The following is a 19,666-nucleotide window of genomic DNA, read 5'->3' as shown; positions in this document are numbered from 1 at the left end:
TTCTCTGGGGCTGGGTTTAGTTTCTGAGACGAGTGTGTTAAGTAACATACCTTAACAGACAGGATTCCAGCAGGGATCTGGTTTTGCTTTGCCCACCCGCCCTCCCGTAGGGAAGCTCTTCATTTATAGTCAGGGTTCTAATTAAGGTAATAAGCAAATGCTGCTACCAAAGTCTCAATACGTTCAGTATATCCAAACAGTAATCACAAAACAACAAAATACATCATATTAAAATCCTAAAGACACTGTCTATCCAATATATTTAAATACTCATATATTAACGAGATAGAGCCAGTAGTCCAGCAGCAAGAGGGGTGCTACCCAGTCTTTTGCACTGAGTGTCACATGTTTGATTATCTCCCAGTGGGTGTGAAGTCATGTGTGTGTGCCCGGTGCAAAGAACTCCTAGCTCTCAGAGAGAAGGTCCATTCTCTAGAGGCTACAAGACTTAGTAGAGATGAGGGAGATAGAACAGATAGAACATAGATGAGACCTACAGGGATGTTGTAGAGAGGTCCCACCTCCAGCCGGGTAGCCCCTGTGCTACTTCAGAGGAGAGAAGTCTCCTAGACGGAGAGTACTGCCCTGGTGAAGTAGGAAGTACTCCTGTACCCAGGACCTGCCCACCAGAGGATGTATTATCCTCTCGCACCAAGGATATGTCTCTGATTACAGCCCACAGGGGAAAAGATAGAACTGTAGTTGTAGTTGGAGACTCAATCATAAGGCATGTAGATAGCTGGGTGGCTGGTGGACGTGAGGATCGCCTGGCGACTTGCCTGCCTGATGCAAAGGTGGCGGACCTCATGCGGAACCTAGACAAGATTTTAGATAGTGCTGGGGAGGAGCCGGTCGTCTTGGTACACGTGGGTACCAACGATGTAGGAAAATGTGGGAGAGGTTCTGGAAGCCAAATGTAGGCTTTTAGGAAGGAAGCTCAAATCCAGATCCGCTAGGGTAGCATTTTCTAAAATACTACCTGTTCCACATGCAGGGCCCAAGCGACAAGCAGAGATCTGGAGTCTCAATGCGTGGATGAGAGTTTTGGATTTGTCAGGAACTGGGCAGTATTCTGGGGAAGAGAGAGCCTATTCCGATCTGATGGGCTTCACCTTAACCAGGGTGGGACCAGGCTGCTGGCGTCACATTTAAAAAGGAACTAGAACAGCTTTTAAACTAGAAACAGGGGGGGGGGGGGGAAGGCCGACAGTCGCTCAAAAGCGCATGGTTCAGGATAAGGTATCTGTCACAGTTGTACCCAGGTTCCTTGCTTACAGACACCTTGGCCCCCGGTGGTTAAACCTGGTGGGTGCTGGAAACTGATGGCTTACCGTTTCCCATGTTCCAGAAGAGTTTTTTGGAACCAAGCAGTACCCGTACTTAGTGAACTCCCTTGTAGATTGCCTTTATTAACTACCTGGGTAGGTCTCTAGTTTGCCTTGCAACAGAGGTCCTCAGAGGTGTTTCCTTTGGTGAGAGTTGTTGCAGTGCGTCTGTGCTATTTTTTTCCCTTTTGTATCTTTGACCCTGCTTGTCTCCTGGATTATTCTCCTGCCTGCTGCCTGCCCAGACCCGGCTTGTTTCTGAACTATTCTTCTGCCTGCTGCCTGCCCACACCAGGCTTGTTGTTGGATTATTCTCCTGCCTGCTGCCTGCCCTGACCCCGCTTGTTTCTGGATTATTCGTCTGCCTGCTGCCTACTTGGGACCCCAGCGTGTTTCTAGTGTGACCTGCTGTTTGTCAGCCGGCTGCTGTGTCCTGCAGTTCCGCCTTCCTGTCCTGTCCGGTAAGTCCTGCCGGCCACTTGCAGCCAGGAGCTCAACTCCTGGTGAAGGGCGGCTAAGTGTAGGTGAAGTCTTGCTCCAGTCCACTGTGTTCCAGTTCCATTTTGCCTTGTCTTGTGTTTGGGTGATTCTCCTGCCGCTGCCGCCTCTCGGCAGTGGTCCAAGGGTTCACTATCCAGAGGTTCGCTGGGAAACCTGACAGTATCTTTTGAGGATATCACCCAAACAGGGAAGAAAAAGTTCCTTATAAGTAAGGATGTCAAAGAGACCATAGTGGATCAGATAGCCTTAAGTAAAAATAATAACCAGACAGAAGATAACATATTAATAATGCCATGTATTAAACGTGATATAAAACTGAGCAACAAGCATGCATTGAAATGTCTAAACACAAATGCAAGGAGCCTGAGACATAAGATGGGAGAGCTGAAATACATTGCACACAATGAAAACTTGGATATTATAGGCATCTCTGAGACCTGGTGGAAGGAAGATAACCAGTGGGACACAGTAATACCGGGCTACAAATTATATCGTAGTGATAGGGTAGATAGGATTGGAGGAGGGGTTGCACTGTATATTAATGAGAACCTTGACTCAGATAGGCTGCAAATATTGCAGGATACAAAACCACTATTGGAATCCTTGTGGGTCAAAATTCCACGTGAAAAGGGGAAAAATGGTGATAGGAGTGTACTACCGTCCGCCTGGCCAGGACGAGCAAACGGACGCAGCAATGTCAAAGGAAATTAGGGAATAAAATGGGCAATGTAATAATAATGGGTGATTTCAATTATCCGTATATTGACTGGGTTAATGTAACATTGGTACACGCCAGGGAGATAAAATTTCTTGATGAAATCAAGGACAGCTTCGTAGAACAGCTGGTCCAGGAGCCAACAGGAGAAAGAAAAATACTAGACTTAGTCCTTAGTGGAGCTCATGATCTAGTGCAGGGGGTAACGGTGCGAGGTCCACTTGATAACAGTGATCATAATATGATCAGTTTTGATATTGGCATTGGTAAGTGAACTTAGGAAATCAAATACACTAGCGTTTAACTTTAGAAAAGGTGATTACAACAAAATGAGAAAAAGGTGAAAAAAAGACTGAAAGGAGCAGCTCACAGGGTAAAAAACTTGCATCAGGCGTGGATGCTGTTCAAAAACACCATCCTAGAGGTACAGGACAAATATATTCCGTGTATTAGAAAAAGGGGAAAAAAGACCAAACGTCAGCCGGCATGGCTAAACAGTAAGGTAAAGGAAGCCATTACAGCCAAAAAACAATCCTTCAGAAAGTGGAGAAGAGAACCAACTGAAAATAATAAGATAAAACCTAAGGAATGCCTAGCCAAATGCAAAGCGGAGATAAGGAGGGCAAAAAAGGACTTTGAAAAAAAATTAGCGTTAGAAGTGAAAATGCATAGTAAAAATTTTTAGATACATTAAAAGCAGGAAGCCGGCTAAAGAATCGGTTGGGCCGCTGGATGAAAATGGTGTTAAAGGGGCGATCAGGGAAGACAAAGCCGTAGCGGAGAAATTAAATGAATTCTTTGCTTCGGTCTTCACTGAGGAGGTTTTGGGAGGGACACCAGTGCCGGAAAGGATATTTGAAGCAGGCGAGTCAGAGAAACTAAATGAATTCTCTGTAAACTTGGAGGATGTAATGGGTCAGTTCTGCAAACTGAAGAGTAGTAAATCACCAAGACCAGATGGTATTCATCCCAGAGTATTAACAGAACTGAAAAATGAACTTGTGGAGCTACTGTTAGTTATATGTAATCTATCCCTAAAATCAGGTGTGGTACCAGAAGACTGGAGGGTAGCCAATATGCCGATTTTTAAAAAAAGGTTCCAGAGGAGATCCGGGAAATTATAGACCAGTGAGTCTGACGTCGGTACCGGCCAAAATGGTAGAGGAAATTATTAAGAATAAAATTACAGAGCACATACAAAAACATGGGCTGATGAGACAAAATCAGCACGGATTTAGTGAAGGGAAGTCTTGTCTCACCAATCTACTGCATTTTTTTGAGAGGGTGAACAAACATTGGACAATGGGAAGCCGGTGGATATTGTGTATCTGGATTTTCAAAAGGCGTTTGACAAAGTGCCTCATTGAGCCTGCAAATAGGTTGTTGAATGTGGGATACAAATGCAACAAATAAATAAATAAATAAAGCAGAGAGTAGGATTGAATGGTGAGTATTCTCAATGGAGAAGGGTAGTTAGTGGGGTCCCACAGGGGTCTGTGCTGGGACCGCTGCTTTTTAACATATTTATAAATGACCTTGATATGGGAGTAACTAGTGAGGTAATTAAATTTGCAGATGACACAAGATTATTCAGGGTCGTCAAGTCACAGGAGGAATGTGAAAGATTACAGGAGGACCTCGCAAGACTGGGAGATTGGGGGTGCAAGTGGCAGATGAAGTTCAATGTTGACAAGTACAAAGTGATGCATGTGGATAAGAGGAACCCGAATTACAGCTATGCCATGCAAGGTTCCGCGTTAGGAGTTACAGACCTAGAAAGGGATCTTGGAGTCATTGTGAATAGGACGTTGAAATCTTCAGCTCAATGTGCTGCAGTGGCTAAGAAGGCGAACAGAATGTTGAGTATTATTAGGAAAGGGATGGAAAACAAACACGAGGATGCTATAATGCTGTTTTATCGCTCCATGGTGCGACCACACCTCGAATATTGTGTCCAATTCTGGTCGCCGCATCTCAAAAAAGATATAAAGGAATTGGAGAAGGTGCAGAGAAGGGCACCGAAAATGATAAAAGGGATGGAACGACTTCCCTATGATGAAAGGCTAAGACGGTTAGGGCTCTTCAGCTTGGAGAAAAGGCGGCTGAGGGGTATATGATAGAAGTCTACAAGATAATGAGCGGAGTAGAGCAGACAGATGTGAAGCGTTTGTTTACACTTTCTAACAATAATAGAACCAGGGGACACAAGATAAAGGTAGAATATGGTATATTTAAAACAAATAGGAGAAAGATTTTCTTTACTCAGCGTGTAGTTGGACTCTGGAACTCGTTGCCGGAGAATGTAGTGACAGCAGTTGGCCTTACAGAGTTCAAGGGGGGTTTGGACAGATTCCTGAAGGAAAAGTCATTGAACATTATACATTTTTCTTTTTTGGGAGTTTTGCCAGGTTCTTGAAGCCTGGACTGGCCACTGTCGGAGACAGGATGCTGGGCTTGATGGACCCTTTGTCTTTTCCCAGAATGGCGGTGCTTATGTGCTAATAAGCAATCAAAAATTGGTATGAAAATATAAAATAATTATTAAAATGATATAACCATAATGATAAAAAATGTTAAATTCTCATAAATGTTTGAAGGCATCATAAATAAATACAATACTATAAAACACCATGTAAAAAAAAAGTTACCATAAAACAAAAATGAAATAACACCAAACTAAATACATTAAACATAACACAATGTTATAAACAAACAGCATACAATCAGAAGTACTGTATTAAGGAACTATAACAATGTTTCATCAGAATTATCAGAATTATAAGTAATGTATCACCTCAATTTATTTAGACCAGAAGGGAAAGCTGTGTTGAGCTCAAACATGAATCTTTGTTCTAACCTAAGTAATGCCCTGTCCAAATTAAAAAAAGGTTTGGATGGCTTCCTAAAGCAAAAGTCCCTAAATGGACTTGGGGAAAATCCACTGCTTAAATAAGCAGCATAAAATCTATTGTACTGTTTTGGGATCTTGCCAGGTACTTGTGACCTGGATTGTCCACTGTTGGAAACAGGATGCTGGGCTTGATGGATCTTCGGTCTGTCACAGTATGGCAATACTTGTATATGTATGTAAATGAACTCCACACCAGTTTTTCTTTAATATACGGATAATGAAAAACTGAATATCATCTGTGGTATGTTATGCTCTAACCAATGTGAAACCAGAAGTGCTGACCTAACTTGCCTTTTGATACAGTCACGGTGCTCAATGATTCTGGTTCTCAGCATCTGCTTGGTTTTGCCCACATACAGTGGGCATCACGGACAAATGATCACATCAACCACAATATCATGTACTTGAAAAATTCAATTTGTAATTTTTCACAGAAGGATGAGTAAATGTGGATAAAGTTAGTGAATGTTCACAAAGGAAACATGACCGGGATGATGAGGTGTGGAGAAACGTTCATCTTGGAAGGGCTGAAGGTACTAGCCAATTTCTCAGATTTCCTTTTACAAGAATAAGCAATGGTTGGTGCGATATTCTTAAAACATATATTAGATTGTACTATATGCCAGTGCTTCCTAATGTACAAACGAAATCTGGAGGGATTTTGTCTTTGTCACCAGTTCTTAACAGATCTTCTCTCAAGTTGTCTGCTCGCTCTTAGGGGGTCTTTTACTAAGCCATGGTAGCTGGCAATAAACACCGACACTTATGGTGTCTCAGCATTTACTGCCAGTTGATTTCTACCGTTAAGTGGAGGAGTGGCCTAGTGGTTCAAGTGGTGGACTTTGGTCCTGGGGAACTGGGTTCAATTCCCACTGAAGGCACAGGCAGCTCCTTGTGACTCTGGGCAAGTCACTTAACCCTCCATTGCCTCAGGTACAAATAAGTACCTAAGCCGCATTGAGCCTGCCATGAGTGGGAAAGCCCGGGGTACAAATAAAAAACAAAAAAGTACAAATGCTACCGCGGCTTAGTAAAAGACCCACTTAGGTAGCTATCTTTAATACACTTCTTGGGATAACCCATGTTCAAACCTTTTCGCAAGGATCTTGAATTGATGGTGAAATTCTTCTGGCTGAGTACAAAGTCTTCGAAGTCTCAGAAAACAACCATACAATAGATTTTTTTAAAGGGGTCTTTTACTAAAGATTTGCATGAGTTATCTGCAGCAGGGCCCATAGGAATAAAATGGGCCCTGCTACATATAACTTGCTAATCTTTAGTAAAAGACCCCCCCCCCTATGATGCCTGTTATGATAAGAACAATTATTTACAATTTTCAAGTTATTGGTCAGTTTTCTATATAGTGTCATTTTAACGCTGACTTTTATAAATATATACATTTTTTCTTAGACAAAAATTGTTTGTTTTAGTGTTGTCTACCCAAGAGGCTATTGTTTTCTCTTCTCAAGAAGTCAAGATTTCAGTACAATTCACATAGATTACAGTATTCTTTTATTTCTATGGCATCTTAAAGATTTTTAAGAATTCTGGTTTTATTAGTCTTTGTCACTGTCATTCATATTTTTAGACACATTTTTAGAACATATGGCACATTTGTTATGGTGATTTATAAACTGATTCTTACATTTTTTTTATGTCACATAAGAACTCTCATCCACTCTCTCATTACCTCTCGCCTTGACTACTGCAACCTACTGCTCACTGGCCTCCCACTTTGCCATCTATCCCCCCCTTCAGTCCGTTCAGAACTCTACTGCACGTCTTATCTTCCGCCTGGACCGATATACTCACATCACCCCTCTCCTCAAGTCACTTCACTGGCTTCCGATCAAGTACCGCATACAGTTCAAGCTTCTCCTACTAACCTACAAATGCACTCGGATCTGCAGCCCCTCCTTACCTTTCTACCCTCATCTCCCCTTACGTTCCTACCCGTAACCTCCGCTCTCAAGACAAATCACTCCTTTCAGTACCCTTCACCACCACCGCCAACTCCAGGCTCCGCCCTTTCTGCCTCGCCTCACCCCATGCTTGGAATAAACTCCCTGAGCCCATACGCCAGGCCCCCTCCCTGCCCATCTTCAAATCCTTGCTTAAAACCCACCTCTTCAATGTCGCCTTTGGCACCTAACCACTATGCCTCTATTCATGAAATCTAGACTGCCCCAACTTGACATTTCGTCCTTTAGATTGTAAGCTCCTTTGAGCAGGAACTGTACAGCGCTGCGTAACCCTAGTAGCGCTCTAGAAATTTTAAGTAGTAGTAGTAGTAATGCTAGTTCATCGGCTGTTTGGCATTTTAACATCGATGAAGTCTTTGTATGCAGCATTGCACTACCATTTCTTATTTTTTTGCGACTTGTTTCCATTTACTCTTCTTTAGTATTTCCGTTTTTTTCCTTATTGCCAAATCCGTTCAAATATGTACCGAGTTTGGTTTGACTACTGCACCGTTTATCATTGTTTTCAAATGTTCATTTTCCATTAGGCCAGTTTCCTCATTTTGAGTGAACAATAAAAAGGTATGGCATCTTTTTAATGGTCATCTTTTCATGCACTTTAGTCACATTTCACAGTTCAAATATTAGGGGCCTTTTTACTAAAGGGTGGCACGTGGCAACAGATTTACCGTGTGCCCATCCAGAACTACCGCTGGGTTTCCGCAGTGTGCGCCATTTCCGGCACTACAAAAATATTTCTATTTTTGTAGCACCGGTGCTTACCCGGCAGTAATCGAGCAGTGCTGTGCGCTGCCTGGTTACTGCCGGGTTAGCACAGCCTTTGCTGCCACCTCAATGGGTGGCAGTAAATGCTCTCTCCCCCCCCCCCCCCCCCCACCGCCCCAAATGGCCGCATGCAAAGTGGTTCACTTACCACATGGCCATTTCTTTCCCAGCAAAAAAAAAAAAAATCAGCCTTTTACCAGCCTCTTATCAAAAACATGCACTGACGCAAGAGTCCCCCTTTTACCGCAGCTTCATAAAAGGACCCTTTCATTTGCATGTTCTATTATGGGAAAATTAGGTTCTTACCGTGATAATTTTCTTTCCTTTAGTCATAGCAGATGCAGCCATTACAGATGGGTTGTGTCCATCAACCAGCAGAGGGAGATAGAGAGCACACTTTTTTCAGTGCCTCATACCAGCTTGCTCCACTGCCTCTCTTCAGTATTTGAAGCTTCCAAAGCAGTATGGCAAACCACAATGGGAATAACATAAGCTTTCCTCACAGCGAACGATGGCCCTACAACAAAGGGCATTAACTCAGAATGGAGGGAATGAAACATCCTCCCGGAGGGCATAAACTCATCCTCCACTGAGACATAACTGGAGGGAATAAACACATCCTCCCGGAGGAAATAAACTCATCCTCCAAAACATGAAACTGGAGGGAATTAAGTCATCCTCCTGAAGACTGTTTTCCGACTTTCTCCCAAGGATGGAATCTCCAGGAAACACGAACAGAACTTGAAATAGATTTACAGCAGATAGTATCAGACAGGGAGGGATCATGGCTGCATGTGCTATGACTAAAGGAAAGAAAATTATCACGGTAAGAACCTAATTTTCCCTTCCTTGTCATCAAGCAGATGGTAAAATTATGTATAATCATACCTGATAATTTTCTTTCCATTAATCATAGCTGATCAATCCATAGACTGGTGGGTTGTGTCCATCTACCAGCAGGTGGAGATAGAGAGCAAACTTTTGCCTCCCTATATGTGGTCATGTGCTGCCGGAAACTCCTCAGTATGTCGATATCAAAGCTCCATCCGCAGGACTCAGCACTTAGAGAATTACACCCATGAAGGGACACTCTGCCCAGCTCACCACCGCCAAAACGGGGGAGGGGAATTAACCCAGCTCATCCCCACACAAGTGGGGGAGGGGAATCCGTCCAGCTCATCCCCGCGGAGCGGGGGAGGGACACCACACCCGCCGATGCGGGGGGATCTGGCTTATCCTGCAACCGCAACCGCGGGAGGAGCTGACTGACCCTAACACCGCCGAAGCGGGAGGGGTACAAAGCTGCCCTACAGCCGCACGAAGCGGGAGGGAGTGCTGGCAGAATTTTAAGTCTCAATCCAGCCCTGTAAAACGGAGGGGAGAGGAATGCAGCAGCTCACTGTAACACAAACTCGTCTTAACTCTTGAAGAATCCAAGTGAAAAAACTTGAACACGAAGTCTTTCTGAAGTAACTGAAGACTAAACTTGAACCTGAAATGCAACCAGAATAAAAACAGTACAGATATCTGGGAGGGGCTATGGATTGATCAGCTATGATTAATGGAAAGAAAATTATCAGGTATGATTATACATAATTTTACCTTCCATATCATCAAGCTGATCAATCCATAGACTGGTGGGATGTACCGAAGCAGTACTCACCCAGGGCGGGACATTAAAATCCCTGACCTCAACACTGAAGCTCCAAACCGGGCCTCCGCCCGTGCAGCCACAGTCAAACGGTAATGCTTGGAGAATGTATGAGCCGAAGCCCAAGTTGCCGCCTTGCATATCTCTTCCAAGGAGACGGATCCGGCCTCTGCCATCGAGGCCGCCTGAGCTCTCGTGGAGTGAGCCTTCAGCTGGATAGGCGGCACTTTCCCCGCGGCCACATAAGCCGCTGCAATGGCTTCCTTGACCCATCTTGCCACTGTAGGCTTAGCAGCCTGCAGACCCTTACGAGGACCTGCAAACAGGACAAACAGATGATCCGATTTCCGGAAATCATTGGTCACTTCCAAGTATCTGATGATGACTCGTCTCACATCCAGATATTTAAGAGCAGAGTACTCCTCTGGGTAGTTCTCCCTACGAAAGGAAGGGAGACAGAGCTGCTGATTCACATGGAAGCGAGAAACAATCTTGGGCAGGAAGGAAGGCACTGTGCGAATAGTCACTCCTGCCTCAGTGAACTGCAGAAAAGGCTCTCGACATGAGAGCGCCTGGAGCTCGGAAACTCTTCTGGCTGAAGTGATAGCCACCAAAAAGACTGCTTTCAACGTCAGGTCTTTCAGAGATGCCCTCGACAAGGGTTCAAAAGGCGGCTTCTGCAATGCTCTTAGTACCAGGTTGAGATTCCACGCAGGCACCACTGAGTGCAGAGGAGGGCGCAGGTGATTAACTCCCTTGAGAAAGCGCACCACATCTGGCTGCGAAGCCAGGGAAGCACCCTTCAGGCGGCCCCTGAAGCAAGCCAGAGCCGCTACCTGGACTTTAAGGGAACTGAGCGACAGGCCTTTCTCCAGACCTTCTTGCAGGAACGCCAACACTGAAGAAATTGGAGCAGTGAAGGGAGAAAGTGAGCCTGCTTCACACCACGCTGCAAAGATACGCCAAACCCTGGCGTAAGCAGTAGAAGTAGAGCGCTTCCTCGCTCTCAGCATAGTGGCGATGACCTTGTCTGAGAAGCCCTTCTTCCTCAGACGCTGCCGCTCAATAGCCAGGCCGTAAGACCAAAGGGGGAGGGATCCTCCATCACCACGGGACCCTGATGTAACAGGCCCTGCTCCACTGGCAGCCGCAGAGGATAGTCGACTGAGAGCCTGATCAAGTCCGCATACCAGGGACGCCTGGGCCAATCCGGACCCACCAGGATTACCCTGCCGGGATGCTTTGCCACCCGGTCTAGCACCCTGCCCAACATGGGCCAGGGCGGGAACACATAGAGAAGCTCTTGTGTCGGCCACTGTTGGAGAAGAGCATCTACTCCCAGGGATCGAGGGTCCCGTCCTCTGCTGAAAAAGCGCGGCACTTGGCAATTGGCCGATGACGCCATCAGATCTAGGCTCGGCTGGCCCCAGCGCTTCGTGATGTCCAAGAACGCCTGAGCAGATAGCTGCCACTCTCCGGGCTCCAAGGTATGGCGACTGAGAAAGTCCGCCTTGACATTCATGACTCCGGCAATGTGGGCCGCTGAAAGCTGCTCCAGGTTCGCTTCCGCCCACTGGCAAAGATTCATAGCCTCCTTGGCTAGAGGGGCGTTCTTGGTACCTCCCTGGCGGTTGACATAGGCCACAGCCGTGGCATTGTCCGACAGGACCCGTACAGGCTTCAACACCAGTACCGGGATGAACTCCAAAAGCGCCAAACGAATGGCTCTGAGTTCCAGGAGGTTGATAGACCACTTTGCCTCTGCAGGAGACCAGAGCCCCTGCGCTGTCCTTCCCAAGCAGTGGGCTCCCCAGCCCGACAACGAGGCGTCCGTCGTGACGACAATCCACTCTGGGGTCACCAGAGGCATTCCCGCAGACAACTTGTCTGTCTGCATCCACCAGCTCAGCGCCTTGCGCACTGCTGGGTCCAAGGGAAGGCGCACAGCATAATCCTCCGACATCGGAGTCCAGCGCTGCAGCAAAGAGTGTTGAAGTGGTCTCATATGAGCCCTGGCCCAGGGCACAACTTCCATCGTGGCCGTCATAGAGCCCAACAGCTGCACATAGTCCCAAGCCCGAAGGGGAGAGGCTACTAGGAACTGGTCCACCTGAGCCTGAAGTTTGACAATCCGATTGTCTGGCAGGAACACTCTGCCCACTTGGGTGTCGAATCGAACTCCCAGGTACTCCAGGGACTGAGTCGGGCGCAGCTGGCTCTTCTCCCAGTTGATGATCCATCCCAGGGAGCTCAAAAGAGCAACTACCCGGTCCACAGCTTTGCCGCACTCTGCATAAGAGGGGGCTCGGATCAACCAGTCGTCCAGATAAGGATGGACTTGTACCCCTTCCTTTCGTAGGAAGGCCGCGATGACCACCATTACTTTGGAAAAGGTCCGCGGAGCAGTAGCCAACCCGAAAGGGAGGGCTCTGAACTGGAAGTGTCGTCCCAGGACTGCAAAACGCAGAAAGCGTTGATGAGGAGGCCAGATGGGAATATGCAGGTACGCTTCCTTGATGTCCAAGGATGCCAGGAACTCTCCTGCCTTCACTGCCGCTATAACAGAGCGGAGAGTCTCCATGCGAAAGTGCCGCACTTTCAAGGCCCGATTGACCCCTTTGAGGTCGAGGATAGGCCGGACAGAACCTCCTTTCTTTGGTACCACAAAGTAAATGGAGTAACGTCCCTTGCCAAGCTGACTTTCTGGCACCGGAACGACCGCGCCCAGGCGGATCAGATTGTCCAAGGTCTGCTGCACTGCCACAGCTTTGACCGGAGACTTGCAGGGAGAGAGTACAAACCCGTCTTTTAAGGGTCGGCAGAACTCTAGTTTGTAGCCGTCTCTGATGACTTCCAGCACCCACACGTCTGAAGTTATTGTGGTCCACTCGCCCAGAAACGAGGACAGCCGTCCTCCAATCTGCACTGGGGCGTGGACCAAGACCCCGTCATTGGGTACGAGACCCTGGGGGAGGACCGGAGGGAGCACCTCCGGGACGGCGGTCTCTGCGAAAGGAATGCTGCTTGGGGGAGAAATTCCTCTTGAAGGAAGAGGGGGCAGAGGAACCCGACTTGCCCGGGCGGTACCGACGGGCTTCCTGCAACCGTCCTCTGGAGGTACCGGGACGAGTACTAGCCCGAGCCCTGACCTCTGGTAATTTCTTGCCCTTAGACGTGCCGAGATCGGTCACGATTTTGTCCAGCTCGACCCCAAAGAGCAGCTTGCCTTTAAAAGGCAACCTAGCCAGGCGGGATTTAGAGGCGTGGTCAGCAGACCAATGTTTCAGCCAAAGCCACCGCCGCGCAGAGATTGTCTGAGCCATGCCTTTCGCTGAGGCCCTCAAGACATCATACAGCAAGTCTGCCAAATAGGCTAAGCCCGATTCCAGGGCCGGCCAATCAGCCCTCAAGGAATGATCCGAGGGGAAGCCCGCTGCACCATAGTCAGGCACGCCCTGGCCACATAGGAGCCGCAAACTGAGGCCTGCAAACTTAAAGCAGCCGCCTCAAAGGACGACCTTAAGGCCGCCTCCAATCTTCTGTCTTGGGCGTCCTTTAGGGCCGTGCCACCTTCCACCGGCAACGCCGTTTTCTTAGTCACCGCAGTGATTAAAGAATCCACGGTAGGCCACAGATAGGCCTCACGTTCACTCACAGCCAAAGGATAGAGGCGGGACATAGCCCTAGCCACTTTAAGGCTCGCTTCTGGGACATCCCATTGAGCCGAAATTAAGGTGTGCATGGCATCATGCACGTGGAAGGTTCTAGGCGGGCGCTTCGTCCCCAGCATAATGGCAGAGCCAACAGGGGCTGAGGGAGAGACGTCCTCCGGAGAGGAAATCTTCAAAGTGTCCATGGCCTGTAACAACAGGTTGGGCAAATCCTCTGGGCTAAAAAGCCGCGCTGCAGAGGGGTCATCCGCTCCATCCGAGCGGGGATCCGTCTCCTCCAAGGAATCCGCAAAGGACCGTTGGGAGACCTCAGACACGCTGCCCTCATCTACATCGGAGGAGACAAATTCCTCCAAGGCCTGGGAATCAACCCGAGGGCGTTTACCTCTGGGAACCTCAACCTCTTTACCAGACGAGGGAGCAGGGGCAGCGTTGTGCCTGAGGAAGGCCTGATGCAGCAGCAAAACAAACTCGGGGGAGAAACCCCCCAGACTGTGCACTTCCGCAGCCTGGGCAACAGCCCTAGACGCACCCTCAACCGGCGCTCGCAATAGCGGGGGAGAGACATGCTGCGCATCCAAAATGGCGTCCGGCGCGAAACTCCGCGAAGGAGCCGCACGGGAAGAACGGCTCTTAACTTTAGCCGCTTCTGTGCCGTCGCCCAAATTAAGGGCGTTCATGGCATTAATGTCTCCAACCTCAAGGGCGGCCCAAGAAGAAGCCGTCCGAGCCGCGTGGCCGGCCAAGATGGCGGAGGCGAGGAGCGGGGGATGGGCGTTTATGGCGGGAAAAACCGCCACGCCGGAGGAAGGACCGGGACATTCATCGGTCACGAAACTGTCACCCAACAAGGGCGAATCAGGCTTTAAGACCCCCGCATCCCCTCTACATAAGTACATAAGTACATAAGTAGTGCCATACTGGGAAAGACCAAAGGTCCATCTAGCCCAGCATCCTGTCACCGACAGTGGCCAATCCAGGTCAAGGGCACCCTCTAGAAGCGCTCAAGCGACCCGGGGAGCGACCCTTTGCGCCCTCGCCCTCCGACGCCATATGCCACGAGGAGATGAATCGGGGAACCCCCTGCCCGCTATAAAAAGGTAAAAATTACCTGCTGTCCGCTCCGAGTTGTAACGACCTGGTGTCCCAGTGAGTAGCTGCAATAGACGCTTAAATAAACGTCGAAATAAACGCCTTTAAGGACGTTCAAAATTTTTTTTTTTTTTTTTTAACGGAGCCAGCGGGAGGGGGGAGAAAAGGAGGGACCTGGCACCACCAGGTTTGCACTTGCTCAAAAGAGCCCTCAACCCCAGGCACTCAACAAAACCTAAAAATTAGGCTTGGAGGCCTAGCCAGAGCTGCTGCTGTGTGTGACCACCACCTGCTGAGATAGAGAACATACTGAGGAGTTTCCGGCAGCACATGACCACATATAGGGAGGCAAAAGTTTGCTCTCTATCTCCACCTGCTGGTAGATGGACACAACCCACCAGTCTATGGATTGATCAGCTTGATGATATGGAAGCAGCCATTACAGATGGGATGTATCAAAGCAATCCCTAGATAGGGTGGCAACAAGCCACACCACGCGCCAGCACTTGCGCTCCAAAATGTGCGTCCCTCCTGGCAGCCACATCCAGCCTGTAATGTCGGGCAAAAGAGAGCTTAGAAGCCCATGTTGCTGCACTACAAATCTCTTGAAGAGAGAGTGCTCCAGTTTCAGCCCAAGAAGAGGAAATTCCTCTAGTGGAATGCGCCTTAAAGGCATCAGGCGGAGTCTGGCCGGCAAGCACCAAAATCGCCCCGATCGCGGGCCCACCCCGGAGGAGTCAGAAAACACTCTTACCTCACTGGACCGAGTATCACAGCTCTGGTCCCACAGAAAAAGGCAAGGAAAAACCTATGTTCCCTTTTTTTTTTTTTTTTAACGCTGTGAGGAAAGCAGAGGTAAATAGAACTCCGGAGGCTCAGGTAAGTGAGAAAGGCAGGGAAAGGGCGAACCTATGTGCCTGCATCCATTGTTTGTGGGGAAGGATAGGGAAAGCTAAGCAATGTGTCAACATCCACGGAGGTATGGGTAAGGCAGGGAAAGGGCGAACCTATGTGCCTTTAAAGTGAAGCTGCTATAGCCTCCAACACCCCTGCTAACAACTGGCAAAAGCACAGGAGCAACCTCCAGGCAGATTTTAGATGGAGCTCGAAGCTGCTGCAGCCACTCTGCTAGGGGAGATAGAGAATACTGAAGAGAGGCAGTGGAGCAAGCTGGTATGAGGCACTGAAAAAAGTGTGCTCTCTATCTCTCTCTGCTGGTTGATGGACACAACCCATCTGTAATGGCTGCATCTGCTTGATGACAAGGAATTATTATTTTTGTTCTTCTTTCAATCACTTATTCCCATCTCTACATATATTCACTTAGGTTTGTCACTTGCAGCATCAATATATTGTTTTTTTCTATTATTACTTTTTATTCAACACATAACATTAAGTATAATATTTAAGGTATTGATGTATATATGTTTACTGTTTTTATTTCTTATGGTAATACTTTGTTTGTAGTCAAGGCTTTTCACTGAAACATAGCCCGTATTGGGTCAGGATTGTTTATGTACCTTACACTGTTACTGTGGAGAATAAACCTTTTCTTAAGCATTTTGGATTTCTTGTCTTCTTAGAACCTCTCTTTGGAAGTCCTTCACTCTTTTGTTGCTGCACTCCAATATATTGTCCACAACTCCAAAGGTCATTTTGTTGAGTAAGTGAGTCAAATTAATTTGTGCCTCATTTTGCACTTGCCCACATTAAACATAAATCTGCCCTTTAGACACTTTGGGGCTCATTTTCAAAGCGCTTATACTTACAAACTTCCATAGGTTACTATGGGGCTCATTTTCAAAAAAGAAAAACATCCAGAAAGTGGCAGAAATCTGCATTAGGATGTTTTTCTCACAAAATATTTTTCTATTAAATCCGTCAAAAGTGCGTTCAAATCACAAGGGGGGACATGTCGGGGCATGTTAAGGGTGGGATCTGGGTGTTCCTAACACTTGGGCGTTAATTCTGCCATAATGGAACAAAACAAAAACATCCAGGCCTATAAGTTGGACATTTTGGTCTAGATCTGTTTTATTAACAAATAAGCCACAAAAAAGTGCACTAAATGACCAGATGACCTCTGCAGGAATAAAGGAATGACACTCCCTTACTCCTTTCGTGGTCACCGACCACCTTCCACCCCACAAAGATGAAAATGAAACAGTACATACCAGCCTCTATGACTACTTTGGATGTTATGGCGTCCTATTACAGCAGCAAGCAAGTTCCCTGAATAGCCTAGTGGTCGGTGTAGTGCACTATAGAGAAGGTGACCCAGGCCCATGACCCAAGTCCATAATCCACTCTTAGCTATTCACTTGTGGTTGAAAGCATCAGCCCCCCCCCAAAAAAAAAAAAAACAAACCACTACTGTACCCACATGTAAGTAACATCTGCAGCTTCAAGGGTTATTGTAGTGGTGTATAGTTGGGTACAGTAGGTTTCTGTTGGGTTTTGAAGGGCTTACCATACCATATAAAGAGGTAATGGTGACATGTTTACCTAGGACCTTTTATGTCAAGTCCACTGCAGTGCCCCCTAGGGTGCCCCACTGCTCTGCTACGATGCATGTGTGGCCAGTCTACTAGGAAAGCTGGCTCCTCCTACATCCCAATGGCTTGACTGCATTTTTCACTTGGACTTTTTTTGTTTTGTTTTTTTGGAAAATGGTCCAAAAAGACAGACATACTAAGCAAGGAAAAGAATGGAAAACAAAAATGAGGACGTTATAATGCCTTTGTATTGGTCATGGTGTGACCGCATTTCGAATACTGTGTTCAATTCTGGTTGCCACATCTCAAAAAAGATATAGTGGAATTAGAAAAGGTACAGAGAAGGGCGACAAAAATGATAAAGGGGATGGGACTACTTCCCTATGAGGAAAGTCTGAAGTATCTAGGGCTCTTCAGCTTGGAGAAGAAATGGCTGAGGGGAGATATGATAGAGGTCTATAAAATAATGAGTGGAGTGGAGTGGAACGGGTAGATTAATCGTTTGTTTGCTCTTTCCAAAAATACTAGGACTAGGGGGCATGCGATGAAGCTACAAAGTAGTAAATTTAATACGAATCAGAGAAAATGTTTCTTCACTCAACGTGTAATTAGTCTGGAATTCGTTGCTAGAGAATGTGGTAAAGGCGGTTAGCTTAGCGGGGTTTAAAAAGGGTCTGGACGACTTCCTAAAGGAAAAGTTCATAGACCATTATTAAAATGGACTTGGGGAAAATCCACTGCTTATTTCTGAGATAAGCATCATAAAATGTATTCAGCTTTTCTGGGATCTTGCCAGGTATTTGTGACCTGGATTGGTCACTGTTGGAAACAGGACACTGGGCTTGATGGACCTTTGGTCTGTCCCAAATACTTATGTACTTATGACAACACCTAGAAAATGGTAATTTTCAAAGAAAGCAAGTACTTCTGATTTTACTTCATTGTCCGTTTATACTATATTTAGTATGGCTTTATATATATATATATATATATATATATAAATAAGGGGAGGAAAGACCTCAGATACTCAGCCTATTATATCGGTATTTCCCCACAATGGCTGGGCGAATGTCCTCATGGGTCTAAAAACACCTCCTTTTTTTCTTTTTTCAAAATATTTTTCATTATATTTTTTCAAGTCATACATTAATTTTGTTTATTTGCAAGTACTTCACATTCTCAATATAATCGTAGAATGTATGTGAGGCACTTATCTGCTTCCACTGCTGCTTGTTTGGCAGGAGAGTTGTTGGACACACGGAGGGGCAGGAGAGATGTTAGACTGACAGGAAATTAAACCTTTGGTCAAAAGTCCTGTAATATAAGGACTTGGTGAAGAATATGGTTTTATGACAGTTTGTTTAAAAGCTAGGTTTGTTATTTGGTGCTAGCTCAGAGCAAGCTTGGTAGTAGTTTAGGGAGAGGTGGCTTTCTTTCCAGAGGTTTTAGATTCAACGTATGTGCCTAAAAATAACCTGGTACCAAAAAAAAAATCAGTTCTATTCTATAAACCGCGCTTCAAGTTAAGCGTGATTTATAGAATAGCGCTCACGCCCGGGAATCACACCTAACTTTAGGTGTGGTCATTTGCACCAACTGAAACATGGTGCAAATCCTTGCACCTAAATTAGGTGCATATTCCTCTTATTCTATAACTACGTGCATAAATTCTAGGAATGCCCCTGATCCGCCTTTGAGCTTCCCATTTTCATGCTCTCTTTTCAGACTTGCATGTAAAATTTTGGTGCACATCTGGTGCTACATTTACACATGTAACTGTTAATTAAATCCAATTTCTATTTGAGAGGTAAAAACACTGGACAAGTATTGAATCCTTGTTGAACTGTAGTGTTATTTTTTGCATTTTATATGTTTCTTTTGTACTCCACCCTGTATAAGGGTGGTTAGAAATAATAAATTTCAATTAGCGCTAATAATTGCTAGTTAGGATTTCATTTAGCACTAATTGGCTCATTATTCAATTAAATTGAGTGCGAACAACGCAAAGCTTCATATAGAATCCGAGGGTAAGTGCGAATAAACCACATGCACTTTTACATTTGAAAGGTGGCATCCAACCTACCTTGCAGGACATCTGCTGGCAATACATAGTGTCCAGAGTAATCCCCCAAAAAATAATTGTCTCTCTCTCTCTCTGGTCAAAGCTCCGCAAAGTGCTTTCTTAGCCACAGACCTTCAAAAGCAGAGAACCATGATGAGATATCAGTGATCAAGTGCTCTGAGGTATGGGGTACCAATGACACTTTACCGACAGATGATGGTATTGAAGGGGCGGTATCCAAAATAGACGGAATTCTGTTGAAAAAAGGAAAGCTGACAGTCAGGGTTTGCTTTCTTGAGAACAGGATAGCAAACACTTACGGCACTGTTCATTTGTCTGACTGGAAAACCCAGAACACAAATCCCTATTCCCCCCCCCCCCCCCCATCTCACTTTCTCATGAGTAACTCCTAGGTTTTGTGTAGTTACATTATACGCTCCCCCCCCCCCCCCCGAAAAAAAAGAACCCGAAACAATGTCTCTGTTTTGTGTCTATT

At 46.3% G+C, this 19,666-nt stretch overlaps 1 protein-coding gene across 1 annotated transcript in view; it reads right to left on the bottom strand.

Moving 5' to 3' along the window:
* KANSL1 (KAT8 regulatory NSL complex subunit 1) overlaps nt 1-19,421 on the bottom strand; it is a 443,961-nt gene extending 424,540 nt beyond the window's left edge. Inside the window, exon 1 of the mRNA XM_030221966.1 lies at nt 19,192-19,421. The gene's annotated coding sequence lies outside the window, so the exon portion shown is untranslated. The remainder of the gene's footprint in view (nt 1-19,191) is intronic.
* Between the last annotated feature and the right edge of the window lie 245 nt (nt 19,422-19,666).

The sequence above is a fragment of the Microcaecilia unicolor genome, chromosome 12, assembly GCF_901765095.1.
Source record: "Microcaecilia unicolor chromosome 12, aMicUni1.1, whole genome shotgun sequence".
In the NCBI taxonomy this organism is placed as follows: domain Eukaryota; kingdom Metazoa; phylum Chordata; class Amphibia; order Gymnophiona; family Siphonopidae; genus Microcaecilia; species Microcaecilia unicolor.
This window is presented reverse-complemented; position numbering and strand designations above follow the sequence as displayed.